The sequence below is a fragment of the Chelonia mydas genome, chromosome 1 (genome assembly GCF_015237465.2).
Source record: "Chelonia mydas isolate rCheMyd1 chromosome 1, rCheMyd1.pri.v2, whole genome shotgun sequence".
NCBI lineage: Eukaryota > Metazoa > Chordata > Testudines > Cheloniidae > Chelonia > Chelonia mydas.
In genome coordinates, this window is record NC_057849.1 from 196,671,453 (window position 1) to 196,686,584 (window position 15,132).

A 15,132-nucleotide genomic window follows, 5' to 3' on the forward strand; every position below is an offset into this window, starting at 1 on the left:
TAAGGTCTCCGGTGTAGCCAGTCTATTAAACCACCCACAACAACCAGTAGAAGCTATGTTGGCAGGAGAGCATCTCTCACAGACATAGCACCAGAGTAGACAGCGCTTAAGTCGCTGTAACTTGTGTCGCTCGGGGGGGTGGCTTTTTCACACCCCTGAATGACATAAGTTATATTTGCAAAAATAAAAGGAGGACTTGTGGCACCTTAGAGACTAACCAATTTATTTGAGCATAAGCTTTCGTGAGCTACAGCTCACTTCATCGGATGCATTGATGTAGCTCACGAAAGCTTATGCTCAAATAAATTGGTTAGTCTCTAAGGTGCCACAAGTTCTCCTTTTATTTTTGTGAATACAGACTAACACGGCTGCTACTCTGAAATAAGTTATATTGACATAAGTGATAGTATTGACCTGCCCACAGTCAGTAAATGTTCATCAGTTATTTCTGCTATTTAACTGATTCTAGTATATAGGTAAATCTGAATAAGCCCAAAGATCTTTGCGTTTGTATTTGAGTTGCCTGGTCAGTCGTGTGTGTGTGTGTGTGTGTAAAAAGCAATGGTTTGCAGCTCCATTAGCCTGCTAATCTTGAATAGTCTGCAAGAAGCAAAGATGTGAATGCCTCTTGCCTCCATGCTTCTGGCCAGCCCCACTTGCTCATATCATCTGTTGATATAGTTAAAAAGCTGGAGAGATGGATAAGAGAGCGGTCAGTCAGGGATAGGGGAAGGAGAAAAATCTGCTCCCAAGTTGAAACAGCAATTCATTGTCTATTAGTAAAAACACCGAACTGGGATCCTATGTTTTATTTTCACAGACTCAACACGCACGACTCTGAGCAAGTCATTTGATGTCTGTGTGACTCAATTTCTGTCTGTAAAATGGAGATGAAAACACTTTCCTGACTCAACTACTAATTTCTATTAAAGTTCATGAAGTTCTTTGAGATCCTTCGATAGAAAGTGCTGTAAAAACAAAGCATTATTACCTCTCATTTACCGGCTTTGGGAAAGTTTGGGGTAGAGCTGGTTCAACAGTATTCATGAAACTAAAATTTCAACAAATTTGCATCGGGAAAGGGAGTGGTGGGTTGGATGGATGAATTGTTCCTGATTTCTGCAAACACCCCTTTTATTTCAAAATATCCACCCAAAATAATGATGAATAATTTTCAGAATAATTTGTAAACTTTTTTCATGAGCTGTTGAATTTGGATTATTGATAGCATATGCTCGTTCACGGGGTATACTTCTTGGGCTCTGATTGTGACTGAAATCTTGGGGAGGATGAAGATTGACTGACTAATAATGAATACATTTCCAGTCTGCACGAGTTGGGGTTGCTGAGCGTTTTTGTGACTAACGGTAGCTATACATGTTCACAGACAATGACTGACATACCGTGAATAGCAGCGAAGTGAAAGTCATTTATTTGCAAAAAAAAGAGATGCCCAAAGAATGAAAAAATACTGTTGTGAAAATCGCAACGTTTTGAAGTTATTTTTCGTTCACTGTGTTCGTCTGTGTTTTTGGTGACCTTTTTAATACAAAATATTGTCAACATTTGTCTTAAAATCGTTATCAAAAGTTTTCACTTACTGAACACGCAGGTTTTGGTAAATGAAAATTGTCTATAATGGTTTGGAGACCATTTTTAATTAAAAACATGTACCAAAATAATCACAGGAAAAGTAAAAATGTTTTTGAACAAAAAGGCCACTTGTAAGCAAAGCTTTCCATATGAAAAATGTCAGGCAGATCTCTTTAGAGCCACGGCATGCCTCTGTTTTTATTATTCAGCTAGCTGCAGCTGTTGGTGCCCTGCAGACTCATTTCTAGGAAAACGAAAAGAAGGACTTGTGGCACCTTAGAGACTAACCCATTTATTTGAGCGTAAGCTTTTGTGAGCTACAGCTCACTTCATCCGACGTGTAGCTGTAACTCACGAAAGCTTATGCTCAAATAAATTGGTTAGTCTCTAAGGTGCCACAAGTCCTCCTGTTCTTTTTGCGAATACAGACTAACAGGGCTGCTACTCTGAAACCTGTCATTTCTAGGAGACATCTGCGCCCCGCTCCTGGCCCCAGCTCGCGGGGGGGGGGGTGTAAAAAGTTTGGGGTGGGGTCGGGACCTCCAGCTTTCAGCACCTCCATCGTACAAAATGTTCCAGCCTCACTGTCCTGTCTATCAGCCGCACTGAGCAGCCTGCCGGGAGCTCTCACTGGATTCCTGCAGCACCTCCTGCTGCCCCCTCAAACAAACACCGACCCAGCGGGAGTTGTGGACTCTCAGTACCTCACTCACAGGGCTGGTTGTTTAGAAGGGAAACGCTGCAGCTGTTTAGATTTACTTCAGAGATAGAGATCAAATACCAGTGCTCACTCCCACTCGATCTGATCCTTGTCTTGCAGCTTTTACTTCTCCCTCCCTCCCCCCTTGCTTTTCCGTTTTTTTTTATCTCTCTGCCTCCCCCACCGTGTGCATTGCTTTCTTTTTTCTTCTTTTTCCCTCCCCCTCGCACGCTTTCCCTTCATCTCTCTCGCGATCTCTCTGCCGCGGTCAGCTGTCTTCCATATCTGCATTTCTCTCTCTTTGCCTTGCTGCTCTCACTTCCCAGCTGCTCTGCTGGAGCCTAGCTGGATGGGTAGGAATCTGCACTGAAACGGACCGAGAGTCTCCTTGGTTTCTTCCTTGAGCACAAACCCTTTGCGTGCAAAGGCTCGGGGAGAGAGATCAGTCAGCACCTGTCCCTTTCGGCTCAGATTTCGCCGATTCTCTCTCAGTAGGTGAGAATTGACTCAGACCAAGCACGACAGGCCTTAGGGTTCTTCAAAGATTGCACGCGATGCTAACTCACCGAGCAGCGGGCCAGGGGGGAAACTCATAAATCTTTCCTTCTTTGTGTTCTAAGCACGCAATTTCTCCCCCCTCCCACCCCCGCTCATCTCTGCATAACCATAGCCTATTTCATTGTAATCATTAAGCACTGCAGGAGGTGGCCGTGCTGTACCTTCACCCTTCAGGTAGGATTTGAGACTAGCCAGAGTTTTTGCAATGGTGGGCTCAGGGGTTGGTTGGTGTTCACAAGTGCCTTTCCTTGATTGCTTCTCGCAGGGCAGTTGCGTTTTACAGGTGCAGATGCGGATTGTAACACTTTGAGAAACAACCCCTCCTGTTCAAGTCCTCTATTAGTCTCTCGGGTTCGGGATGTGCTGGGGAAGCACACCACCCTCTATGATTTTGGTTGCTATTTTCAATTCATCCATTTCATTCCCAGCTTTTACCTGTGGGGCTGAAATTCTCCAGGTCTGGCCTCTGCTGTGTTCTGGAAAGTTGGAACAAAGGGAGGCGGGAGAGACAGGAGTAGCAACGTTTCCTTGTTGTTGTTTTTTTTTTAAAAAAAAAGGGCTGTGAATTTTTATTTACATAGCTCCAGCGGGCCAAAACAGCTGTAGGTAGTATCAGAGTGGAAGGGTCTTTCTACTGAACCCACTCTGCTAGCAGATATTGAAATTCTGCTTGGAGGCCTAGTGGGTCCCAGTTTACTCAGGTGTGGCTTGTTAATTCCAACCTGGCTGTAAGGAACATGGAAAGGAAAAGTAGAAGTGGCTCTTGGGTAGAGGAATTTAAGATCTGACGCAGAGAAGGATCATAAGTATTTCTCTGCACCTAAAGTTACTCCAAAAAAATAATTCCATGTGTGGACACTTGTATTCTGAAATAGGAGTATCTTGTTCCCGTTTAGCTTAATCCACTTTGTAGATGGATTAAACTAAATAGGGACAAGGCACTCCTTACAGAATAAGAAGCATCTTCACATGGAGTTATTCAGGAATAGTTATCCATTAAATTCACACCCTACTTCAATCCAAACACTTGCACCAGCCACTCTAGCAAAGAAGAATGGGGCAGGAGTTAGATATGTTCTTATTAGTTTGTTAATAAAGGCAAACCCTAGGAAAGGAATACAATTGACCCCATAGAGCGTGTACAGAATTTCTTTAGAGCAGAATAGGTAAACTACAGTTGAAATAGTCTACTCCAGGGAGATGTCCCTTTCCAGGCTCTGGGGGAAATTGCTTTGGATTTGACTGAGTTATAATGGTTTGAAAATCAGATCCAGTGCAGTAAAGTCCTTGGGACTGAAGTTCATTGGCAGTATAAGCAAGAAAAGGTTGCCTTGCACATATGTAGATGTCTAACCCAGCTGCGTAGTTGCTAAGGTATGGCTTGAATGAGGCAGGGTATCCTATAATTTAGGTGCATAGTTAATATGATGGTGCTCTACAGAACTGAGTGAAGATGCACATTGCAATGAACAGGGCATTCCAGGGATGTCAAGCTGAGTGGCCCCAGGTGATGGAATTCTTTTCTCCCTTCTTTTGTGGGGAGGGAAGACCGCTATGAAATTCCATTATAAAAAATTACCTCAATAGGATATTAAGCTTTCACCATTGTAAGCTTCCAAAAGTGAGGGAATGCTGAAGTTTAAGGTTGCATGTGCAAATTTAAACCCATCACCATGAAAGTATGCGGTATACAATCTTTGATTATGTGATCACATACTATTTCCCAGATGACCTAGTATGCAATGTTTTCTCTAACATTAGTTATATATGCATAGTGTCTTGTAGTAGAAAGCAATAATCTGGGCATCCCAGGCAAAGATTGTCCATGAAAATCGTTTATACCAAAAGTACCCAGCAAACTGTATTTACATCACCTACTATAGATTTTAACAATGCAAAGGAGCAGTGCAAGTGTGCTGACATATATAGGCCACCTAAAAAGGCAGATAAATTATCTGCATAGCTGCTTCACCCCTGAATTGTAATGGGGAGAGAGAGAGTGTGTGTATAGATGGATTACAGCACTTCTCAAACTGTGGTTTGGGACCCCAAAGTGGGTCACGACCCTGTTTTAAAGGGGTCGCCAGGGCTGGCTTTGACTTGCTGGGGCCTGAGGCCAAAGCCAGAACTGCGGGGCTCAGGTTACAGGCCCCCTGCCTGGGACTGAAGCCCTTGGGGATGGCGGGGCTTCGGCAGGCTCAGGCTTCGGTCCCCCCTCCTGGGGTCGTGTAGTAATTTTTGTTGTCAGAAGGGGGTCACAGTGCAATGAAGTTTGGGAAACCCTAAATTAGATTAATAGTTAACGGCTTCATTCACAGAGTTGCACATAAAGAGAACTGTTGGTTGAAAAGAAAATGTGTAAGACATGGACGTTAAGAAAACTTTTGAAATAACTGCCTGGAGAAGAGAGAAAAGAAATTATCATATTTAAAACAAAACTAAACAAAAAAATTCAAGGCTAGATCATCCCTGGCACTTGTGCAATGAGAGAATTAATCAATTTCCTACTAATGGTGACATACGTTTCCTATTTTACTATTGCAAGAGTTCAAAATTTTGAGGGTTGTTCCTTCTCTTTTGAAGTTTAAGGCCTTCTGACGACACCAAGTGCTATGGCATACTTAACATAAGGCATAAGAACAGTTATCTATCTGATCCACCTAGAGCCAAGAATAATCTGTTTTGCATTCAGCATAACTTTGAAGAGGGCTGGCGCTGGGGTTAGCAAGCAGGGCAATTGCCAGGGACCCCACAAAGCTAAGTTACATCATATCTACAGAGTCCCTGTGGTAAATGTAATGCGAGTATTACAGTAATTTGATCTCTAAAAGTGGAAATAAATCACACTAAAGCAGAGGTTTTCAAATGGTGGGGTGCGCCCCCCTCCTCCCCGCAGGGGGTCTGGAGGAACAGTTGGAGGAGTAAGCGGCGACAGCAGGCAGCTCAGGCTTCAGCCTCGGGCGGCGGGGTGGGGGCCCACTCCTTAATTTCTGCCGTGGGCCCCAGTGAGTCTAATGCCAGCCCTGACTCTGAAGTATATTCTTAAAAAACAAAAATCCTTTTAATAATACTGAACCAAATCCTGAGGTTCTTTCTCAATTTTACTCCTTCTTTTGTCAGGCAAACTGCCACTGGAGTCACTGAGTACATTATCTTTCCTAGGCCAGGTCTACACTACAGACTTCTGCTGGCACAACTATGTCAGTCATGGGTGTGAAGAGGTACGATCTCTGGCAGACATAGCTGTGCCAGCAGAAGCCTCTAGTATAGATGCAACCATATGGGCAAAGCTGTTTTGTTGGGGTTCTTTTTACCAGTATAAATTGTTTTCCTTTATGGGGTTTTGTTTTACTCTATCAGTACAAAGTGTAGCTTTGCCGGCATAGCTCTGTGTCCACGCTAAAAGTGCTCTGCTGGTACCGTATAGCCGTATTCCTATACTGGTAGAGTACTCCTTGTGTAGACATGGTCTTAGGGGTAGGTACTGCCGGCTATCACCATAGCATCTGAGCATCTTTTACATAAATCAATAGAAATAGTGAAGTCCTTAGTGGACTTCATGGAGCCTCCGGCATTTCTCCTTTTGGGGGTCAAAACTCTGTTTGGAGGCAGGGATTTTGGTTTTGATTTTTTTTTCTTTTTTAAAGATTTTATTAATTACCTTTGTTGTTATTGTTGGTAGGGGCTTAGGGTTAGAAGGGGTTTTCAGACTTGTGCTAACGAGTAAGGATATTGGTCCAATAAAAGGCAAAATCTAATTTTACAAGATACATTATCAGATCTCCTTGAATGCTGAGATCAATCATTCTATCGTCAGGTTATTCTTTTTCAAACTGAAAAAATTTTTAGGATTCCATAAAAAGCCAGCACCCTATCTAATCTATCTATCTAATCTAATATAGCATCAAATGCATTTTGCATGAAGCGTTGTTTCTAAAATATATGGTACAGTGCCTTCAAACAATCACAAATAGCTTGACTCTTCAACAGTGATTATAAATCTAATGGGATTTCAGAATATACTCCTGCTTTGCTATTAGCTACTGTGCCAGATTTTCTGCTAGGAAAAAGCCAGTGTTGTAAAGAGAACATAAAAGGTCAGCTTCTCACTGTGGGAAGGGATCTGCGTCACAGTGGATTACAAGCTAAATAGGAGTCAACAGTGTAACACTGTTGCAAAAAAAAAAAAAAGTAATCATCATTCTGGACTATATTAGCAGGAGTGTTGTAAGCTAGACACAAGAAGTAATTCTTCTGCTCTATTCCGAGCTGATCAGCTCTCAACTGGAGTATTGTGTCCGGTTCTGGGCACCACACTTCAGGAAAGATGTGGACAAATTGGAGAAAGTCCAGAGAAGAACAACAAAAATGATTAAAAGACTAGAAAATATGACCTATGAGGGAAGACTGAAAAAACTGGGTTTGTTTAGTTTGGAGAAGAGAAGCCTAAGGGGGGACATAACAGTTTTCAAGTACATAAAAGTTGTTACAAGGAGGGAGAAAAAATATTCTCTTTAACCTCCAATGAGCAAGAAGCAATGGACTTAAACTGCAGCAAAGGTGGTTTAGCTGGACATTAGGAAAAACTTCCTAACTGTCAGGGTTCTTGAGCACTGGAATAAATTGCCTAGGGAGGTTGTGAAATCTCCATCATTGGGGATTTTTAAGAGCTGGTTAGACAAGCACCTGTCAAGGCTGGTCTAGATAATACTTAGTCCTGCCTTGAGTGCAGGGGACTGGAGTAGAAGACCTCTTGAGGTCCCTTCCAGTCCTACGAGTCTGTGATTCTTTTTCCTGCTTAAATTCTATGGGTTTTTTTTCATGATTTATGGTAAGTGGGCAGATTTAAAATCTCTGCTTCAGCCCTCAACTGCTTTTAGCGCTTCCAGTTAATCATTTATTATTGCTTAAGAGTAAGTTTAGAATAGAGGGGGCTTTTCTCCTGTTTTAACTTGTTTATTGATATTGGTATTTACTAATACAAGTTAATTGGCCATCGGTTAACCCAACTTAGCTAACACTCCACAAACACTTATTACAGGACACACACATTTGTGGTTTGCTGGTTGTGTGTCCTGGCTCTAGCCTAGCTTTTAGAAACCTCAGCTAATTTGAGTTAGTTGACCATGTGTTGCCAATTATCATGATTTTTATTGTTGTTCTCCCAGTATTTGGTGTTTTCCTTAAAGCCCAACTCCTGGAGGCAAGTGATTGCATGAGAATCTCATTTTGCCTTTTTTTTTTTTTTTTATTAACGTTTCTAGCCTTCATGGTTGCAGAGCAAAGCTTAAAAATGTGACCCAATCATAACTTAATGGCTCAAAGGCCAGAAAGCAAATTAAAAGATCTCCCCAACTCTTTTTGTAATCTCATGATTATTTTGTGGCCTGCACTGTTTTTGAATAATTGGCCCGACAATCTGTGAGTTAAACAGGAACAAATACTCTAGTCTTGATGTAATAAGATGTAAAGGAAAAACGTAAATGTCATCATTTGTCTCCTTTTACGTTGGATAAGGTTCTGTCAATACTGGTGACCTCTAGTACTTTTAGCGCCAAGCAGCGCACCCTACCACCATCCTGTTTTCCAGATGCGTTCAGTGAAGTGCAACACCCTCTTATTTTTCTCCTCCACCCTTTCTGCATTTCACACAGTAACTGATACTATATTAACCTTGTGAGAGAATCCTTGTTGTAGTGCTCTTAACCATCGCAGCATGGCCACTTCCTGCTATGCTTGAGTCCAGCTCACAACAAATGACATCCGCTTTTAGTTTAGCAATAAGACGGAAAGCATCCACTCTAGTGTGCGCTCTGTTGCGGAGATCCTGTTTCCATTCTAATCTCCCCTGTTCAGTGCCTCGGAACCTAAGCCGAGAACTTGATTTGAGTCTGAGATTTTAAGGCTGGGTCTCAGCCCAAAGGTGTTTTTTTTGTTTGTTTTTTGAAAGTCTGAGCAAAATTTGTGTCTTTCAGCTATGTCAACAGGAACAAATAGGCTGTCCCCACTGACAGTTTCTGCCTGATTGTTCTGTGAGGCAGAGGAAGGGAGGGTTGGTAACCTGCCGCCCCCATATTTGGTAGGGGCTCCGACCTTCCAAACTTGTGGAATTCCTGTGATTCACAAGGCTGTTTTGCCATGAGGAAGGCCCTGTGCTTTGAGCATATCAGCCTCAAGGAGAATACTGTGGTATCACGGGCTGCCTTACTGACCAATTCCCATATTTTTTTTTAAAACTGGGGGAGGGGGGATATTAATAGACCCATTAAATCTCCCCTTTCCCCTGATTGACCATACTCTCCCCAAGAGGAAAAGCTATTGTGCAGCAGGGCATGCCACGCCAGAGGTGGTTTCATTTCAGTGATGGGGGAAGAGATCCGGATTCTGTCTGTAATGCATTTTGGGGATCTTTTTGAATTAAGGGCAATACCCAAATGTTAGAGTAAGGTTGTTGCTATATTTCCCCTCCTGCTGCAGTCTGCAGCAAGAATCTCTGCTGGAATTTTCAGCCTAATGCTGAGTGTCCTGGCTCGTGTATCCCTCAGACCCTGAAAGTTGGTTTTTCATAGATGTTTTTTGATACTTTGAGTACAGTATCTGTGGTGTGGTGTTTGAATGTGTTGGTGAGTCATTCCTTTACCACAGCAATATCTTAGTAGAGAGAAAAGAGACTATGAACCAGGCAACCACAAGTCACCAAAGAGAGAACAAATCAATCAGCAGATAGCACATTCCTGATGGCTCCCTGCTGCTAGATGTTATCTTGTTCTTTGGTTCTCCCATTCTTGAGGCTGTTGGGTGGATTCCAGTCTGCCCTCTGGGGGTCCTCTGGTTATTTTCACTTGACGCCTTCTTCAGCCGATGGACACTAGATTCTTAGGCTGGCACCTCCCTGATCATTCAGTTATTATTCACACCAAGCATCCATCCACATACATCCTCTATCTCTATTTTAATCACAATTGTTAATACAACAAAAGGGCGGGGAGTCTCTGGGTGCTGTTTCTGTTGTTAGAGTATTGCTTTGAGTCTCTCTCTCTGTGAATTGCTTTGAGAACAGACTCTGTCTTAGAATGTACTAACACAATTAGCAGCTTGCAAGTTTCACACATAGAGGGAGAGAAACAGTACCAAAATCCAAGAGACCTCTTAATTAGTAATACCCTGGAATTTAAACTATGGGGAATCAAACTCGTTTGTGATTTTAATACAGAACTTCTTTAATATGATCCAACATAATGAGTGCTCCATGCCGGAAGGGCTCTGCAACAGACTGGAGACTGAGAGAGGAGCTGTCACGCTCCATTCCCACTAATCCCATGGATGTGGGAGTCAATGCTCACTGAACAGTGTGAACTCCCCGTAACTCTGGCCCTACAGTTGCTGTTGCCAGCAAGGATCCTGACACAGTGGAGCCAGGAGCACTCAGCAGTCCATGTGAACGGCTCCTCTCTTTACAGATAAAGGGGAGCGGGAGGCATGCAGGTGTGCAAATTTCACAAGGCCCCAATTCCCTCCTCATTGAGAGGAATGGTTAGTAGGAAACTCTGCATGGGGACTCCATGGACTTCTCCATCTCTTCATGCCTGGCCTATAAGTTTCTCAGCCAGAGGGCGAATGATCTGGGGCTTAGATTTTCAGTCCTTACTTCAGCCCAACTGCCACTGATCTTGTTAAAATTAATTGTATAAAACTCCCATTGATTTCAATGGGACCAGGATTTTGCCTGTTGACTTCAATTGGTGTTTGCCGAAGCAAAAACGGGGGTAAGGAGCTGAGAGTGTAATTTGTAATTCTTACCCTAATTATACGAGTATAGCAGCATGAGCAGCACAGTGGCTTTCTACAGCTCCTTTTGTATGCATCCAGGTATGCTAGAGGAGTCACGCAGGAACAAAATGGATATGGACTGCATAGTGACTCAGCAAATGAGGCAGCCGCCCTGAGTTTGGCAATTACTCTCACAGAACCTTGGGCATTAGAAGCTATTTGATGGTGAGAGAAAGGTTTGTCTAGGACACTGCTCATCCCTCACTGGTGTCAGAAAGAGCCAGGCTAAGCCTGTCCATCTCTCTTCTCAGTGGCTATGCCCTGTTACATTTCACACACACACACCCCAGTGCCAGTTGAATTCACTGTTAGATGTTTTATGTTGATATTCTGAGTCTGTCTTTCGAAACCTGTTTCACTGTCTGTATGGAAAAGCTGCATCTCCAGAACTCCCTCCTTGTTTTGTTGGCTTGTTTACGTATTGAACATTTTTGCTTCTCAGTTCTTTGCTGTCATGATGTTCCCTAGGGATACCAAATTATTTAGCTCTTAGATTCTAGAGGTAGTGAGAAGCAGTGTTGGCCAGTGGACTGGAAGTCCAGGAAATCTGGGGTTTGTTCTTGACTCTGCCACTGATTCGCTATGTGACCTTGGGCAAATCATTTCACCTCTCTGTGCCTTTGTTTCTCCTCTCTCCCTTTGTCTGTCTTTCTGTGAACTCTTTGGGACAGGACCTGTATCTTACGCTGCGTGTGTACAGTACTTAGCATAATGAGGCAATGCTCCAAGATGAACAATATTACACCCAAACAACTATGTTAACCCTTATTCAGGTTTCAAAATCAAGCACTCAATCTAGGAGGTGCCTGTCACATGTAGGAGCTGTGATGTGATGGAGGCTTTGGAGCAGGCTCAAGGAGGATGGAATCTTCAGACATTTTGGCTGCTAAATGCTAGCAACTCTCTATTCGTTATGTGCAAAATGTGATTTTTTTCCCAAAGAATTAGAGCTGGTCAAATTTGGGTGGATTTTTACAGGGATGGCAAAAGGCACATCACTGACACAAAGGCCAACCCCTGGCCATATTTGAAGTCCCTGCCCCAAAGCATGGGGGTGCTAGAGAATATCAAAGAAAAGGTCCTCAGAATTTTTGAACATGGGCAAAACAATATCTTTTTCCTTAGGCTCAATCTCAGAAATGGCTGCACCATTTTGGCTGAAATTTTCTTTTAAAAAAATATCAGACTGAGGCAGACACCTTGCAGGGAAAATTTCAGCCCAAAAGCTCAACGTTTTGCAAAGTTCTAAGCAATTGAAAACAGGGTCTGATAATGGGAAGTGTCAAGCATGCTTAATGTGTCACCCTTAAGTGAGGTCTGTCCTTAATATCCCATTTTCTATAATGGTTAGAATTATGAAGAAAGGTTAGACAAATATGTTCATGTTAGGACTCTCAGTCCTCTGTGCTCTCTTCTCCAACCCTTTTTTTTCACACACACATTATTTTGTCCTTACTTCTACCTGTCAAAGTTGTCAAACCATATTGCCCAGAGTACACATATATATTTGCCCCATTATCTGAGTTTTTTTCTGTGTGTGTAAGGGTGTGGGTAGCTGTTTGTGTGGTTCTGTCAGGGAGGGGTGGTGTGGGTGACAGGAAGTGGGTATTGATGGCTGAGCCTGTGGTTGTTGTGCAGCTGTTTAGTCAGTGCCGGAGGGGGAGGGAGATGTGGGTGAGAGGGTCAAGCAGGTGTGTACACTACTATATAGGGCAAATTGTGCATTGTGTGTATTTGTAGACAGTGTCCTCATTAGAAATATTGCTCTTGCTTTTCAAGATCTACTTTCCAGATCAAATTACCTATTTTGGGGGCAAACTCACGGTTTGAATTGAGTTTGAAACCACTGACCAAGTTTCATTCTCTAACTCACCAATGTGCCACATGGGTTCACAGTTCGGTTTTCCTCTGCCTCAGATAGTGGGTAAAAGAAAGGCCATGCCTCATGTAATCTCAGATCTTATATTCTTAATATGAACGAACTACCTCCCAGGTTTCAAAGATTCAGCAAATTCATTTGGGCAACAACCATCTTACATTTTCAAATGTGGTGGTTGCTCTGCACTTTCTTAAAATCAGTCCTCTCTAAGGCATCACAAGTTGGGCACTCAGAAATTGAGGCATCCAAAATCAATAGTTGTTTTTGAAAATCTTAGCTTAGGACCCCACATAAAAAAGCAGAAATTCCAGTTCTAAATGAGAAAAACATTTTCCACTGGTTGTTGGCTTGCCTGTTACACAATCCCACATGCTTTAGGACTGGGATCGGCAACCTTTGGCATGCAGCCCACCAGGGTAAGCCCCCTGGCAGGCCAGGCCTGTTTGTTTACCTGTCGTGTCCTCGGGTTCGGCCGATCGCAGCTCCCACTGGCCATGGTTCACCATTCCAGGCCAATGGGGGCTGCAGGAAGTGGCGGTCAGCCTGTCCTGTTGAGGTGCCCACATTCGAAAATTGGACAGTTAGTTGCTGTTGAACCTTAAGTGGCAATTATGGTGCAGTAACTGGAGACTTGTATGGTAATGATTATATTATTACTGGGGATAATAAAGGATAGATTCTGTTTTTTTCAAGTTAGATTCCAGGTAACGTGGTAATTACTTTTGGATCCACTAAGAGAAATATCAAGAGTTGGCTGAGTTTTTAATTGTGTTTAATATGCATTGTGAATTTAGCCCTTTTTTCTGTTCACAAACCAATCCGTTTCTTTGAATGGCCGTGTTACTCCTAAGTATTCAGTAAATAGTTTATGCGAATGAATTTCACATTGTAGGCAAACTGTTCATTTGGACTATTTGTTGTGCGATATTTGCAATGTCACATGGAGTTGTTCCCTGCTGAGTGATGGAAACATTTTACATAGGAGAGTAACAAACTCATTTTCCTGTAGGAATTTTTGGATGTTTAATAAATTGTGCTTAAATTCCTGATTAACTTTCAAGATTTGCAAACGTTTTAAGGGATATCTGCTGGGCTTCTGAATACTCATGAATAACATGATCCTACAAATTAGTATTTATTATTTGTATTATGATAGAGTGTACTGGTATGTGTAGATTGCAATAAAAAAAACTCATGGCTGCACAGACACACTGAGTGGCTTGCTGCCCAGTGAGTTTGTTACAGAGCTGGGACTACAAGCATGGGGTGAGATTCTGACCCTATTAAAGCCAACAGAAGTTTTGCCATTGACTTCAGTGGAGTCCGTATTTCACCTCCAGTCTCACGAGTGCCAGCCAGTACCTTAACCACCAGATGGTCCTTCCTTTCTCAAATAGTAGCAAACTAACCTCCCCACTTCTACTTCTGAAAACAATCTTCAGTCACCATTTGTATTTTTCAACCAGTGCTATAATCGGCTGGAAACTTAATTACTATTCAGCTGCTGCATATTTTCCAAAATTAAGTTGCCCTAAAATGAAACGGCCGTCACACAAGATCTTTGGCCCTGTAACTGAAAATACTTCCCATTTGTTTGGTTTAAGTTTAATTAAAAAGAAGAAAAAGTTAGGTTTTAAAAAATGTCCCAGTCTTACCAGACCCGCTTGCACGGTTTCCTGTTTCTTTATTTCAAAATTATACAAATGAAAACCAAACAATTAAAATTACTTTAAAAAGTTGTGGCTGGGGCTCACATCGCAACTACATCATTTCCAAACCACCCTGTAATCACTTCTCTCTCATAACAAAGATCAAATAAATTACGCATCATAGCTGGCTAAATGACATTTGAAATCACTATCATTTATACATCACTGTAGGTCGGGGTGGGCAAACTTTTTGTCCCAAGGGCCACATCTGGGTATGGAAATTGTATGATGGACCATGAATGCTTATGAAATTGGGGGTTGGAGTGCGGGAGGGGGTGAGGGCTCTGGCTGGGGGTGGGTGCTCTGGGGTGGGGCCAGAAAGGAGGAGTTCAGGGTGTGGGAGGGGGCTCTGGGCTGGGGCACAGGGTTGGGGTGCTGGAGGTGCGGGCTCTGGGATGGGGATGAGGTGTTGGGGGTGCAGGAGGTTGCTCCGGGCTGGGATGGAGGGGTTCGGATGGTGGGAGGGGGATCAGGGCTGGGGTAGGGGGTTGGGGTGAGGGAGGGGGTCAGGGGTGCAGGCTCTGGGCGGCGCTTACTTCAAGCAGCTCTCAAAAGCAGCGGCATGTCCCCCTCTGGCTCCTACGTGGAGGCGCAACCAGGCGGCTCTGCACGCTGCCCTATCCACAGGTGCCACCCCTGCAGCTCCTATTGGCTGCAGTTCCCAGCCAATGGGAGCTGCGTACAGAGCCCCCTGGCTGCCCCAATGTGTAGGAGCCAGAGACGGGACATGCCGCTGCTTCCGGGAGCCACGTGGAGCAGGGCAAATCCCTGATCCCACTCCCCAGCTGGAGCAATGGAGCGGGGAAAGCCCTGGACCCCGTTCCCTGGTGGGAGCTCAAGGGCCAGATTAAAACATCCGGATG

General features: G+C 43.4%; 1 protein-coding gene across 1 annotated transcript in view; it reads left to right on the forward strand.

Moving 5' to 3' along the window:
- Window positions 1-2,988: 2,988 nt before the first annotated feature.
- CLDND1 (claudin domain containing 1) overlaps window positions 2,989-15,132 on the forward strand; it is a 32,037-nt gene continuing 19,893 nt past the window's right edge. Inside the window, exon 1 of the mRNA XM_043538657.1 lies at window positions 2,989-3,025. The gene's annotated coding sequence lies outside the window, so the exon portion shown is untranslated. The remainder of the gene's footprint in view (window positions 3,026-15,132) is intronic.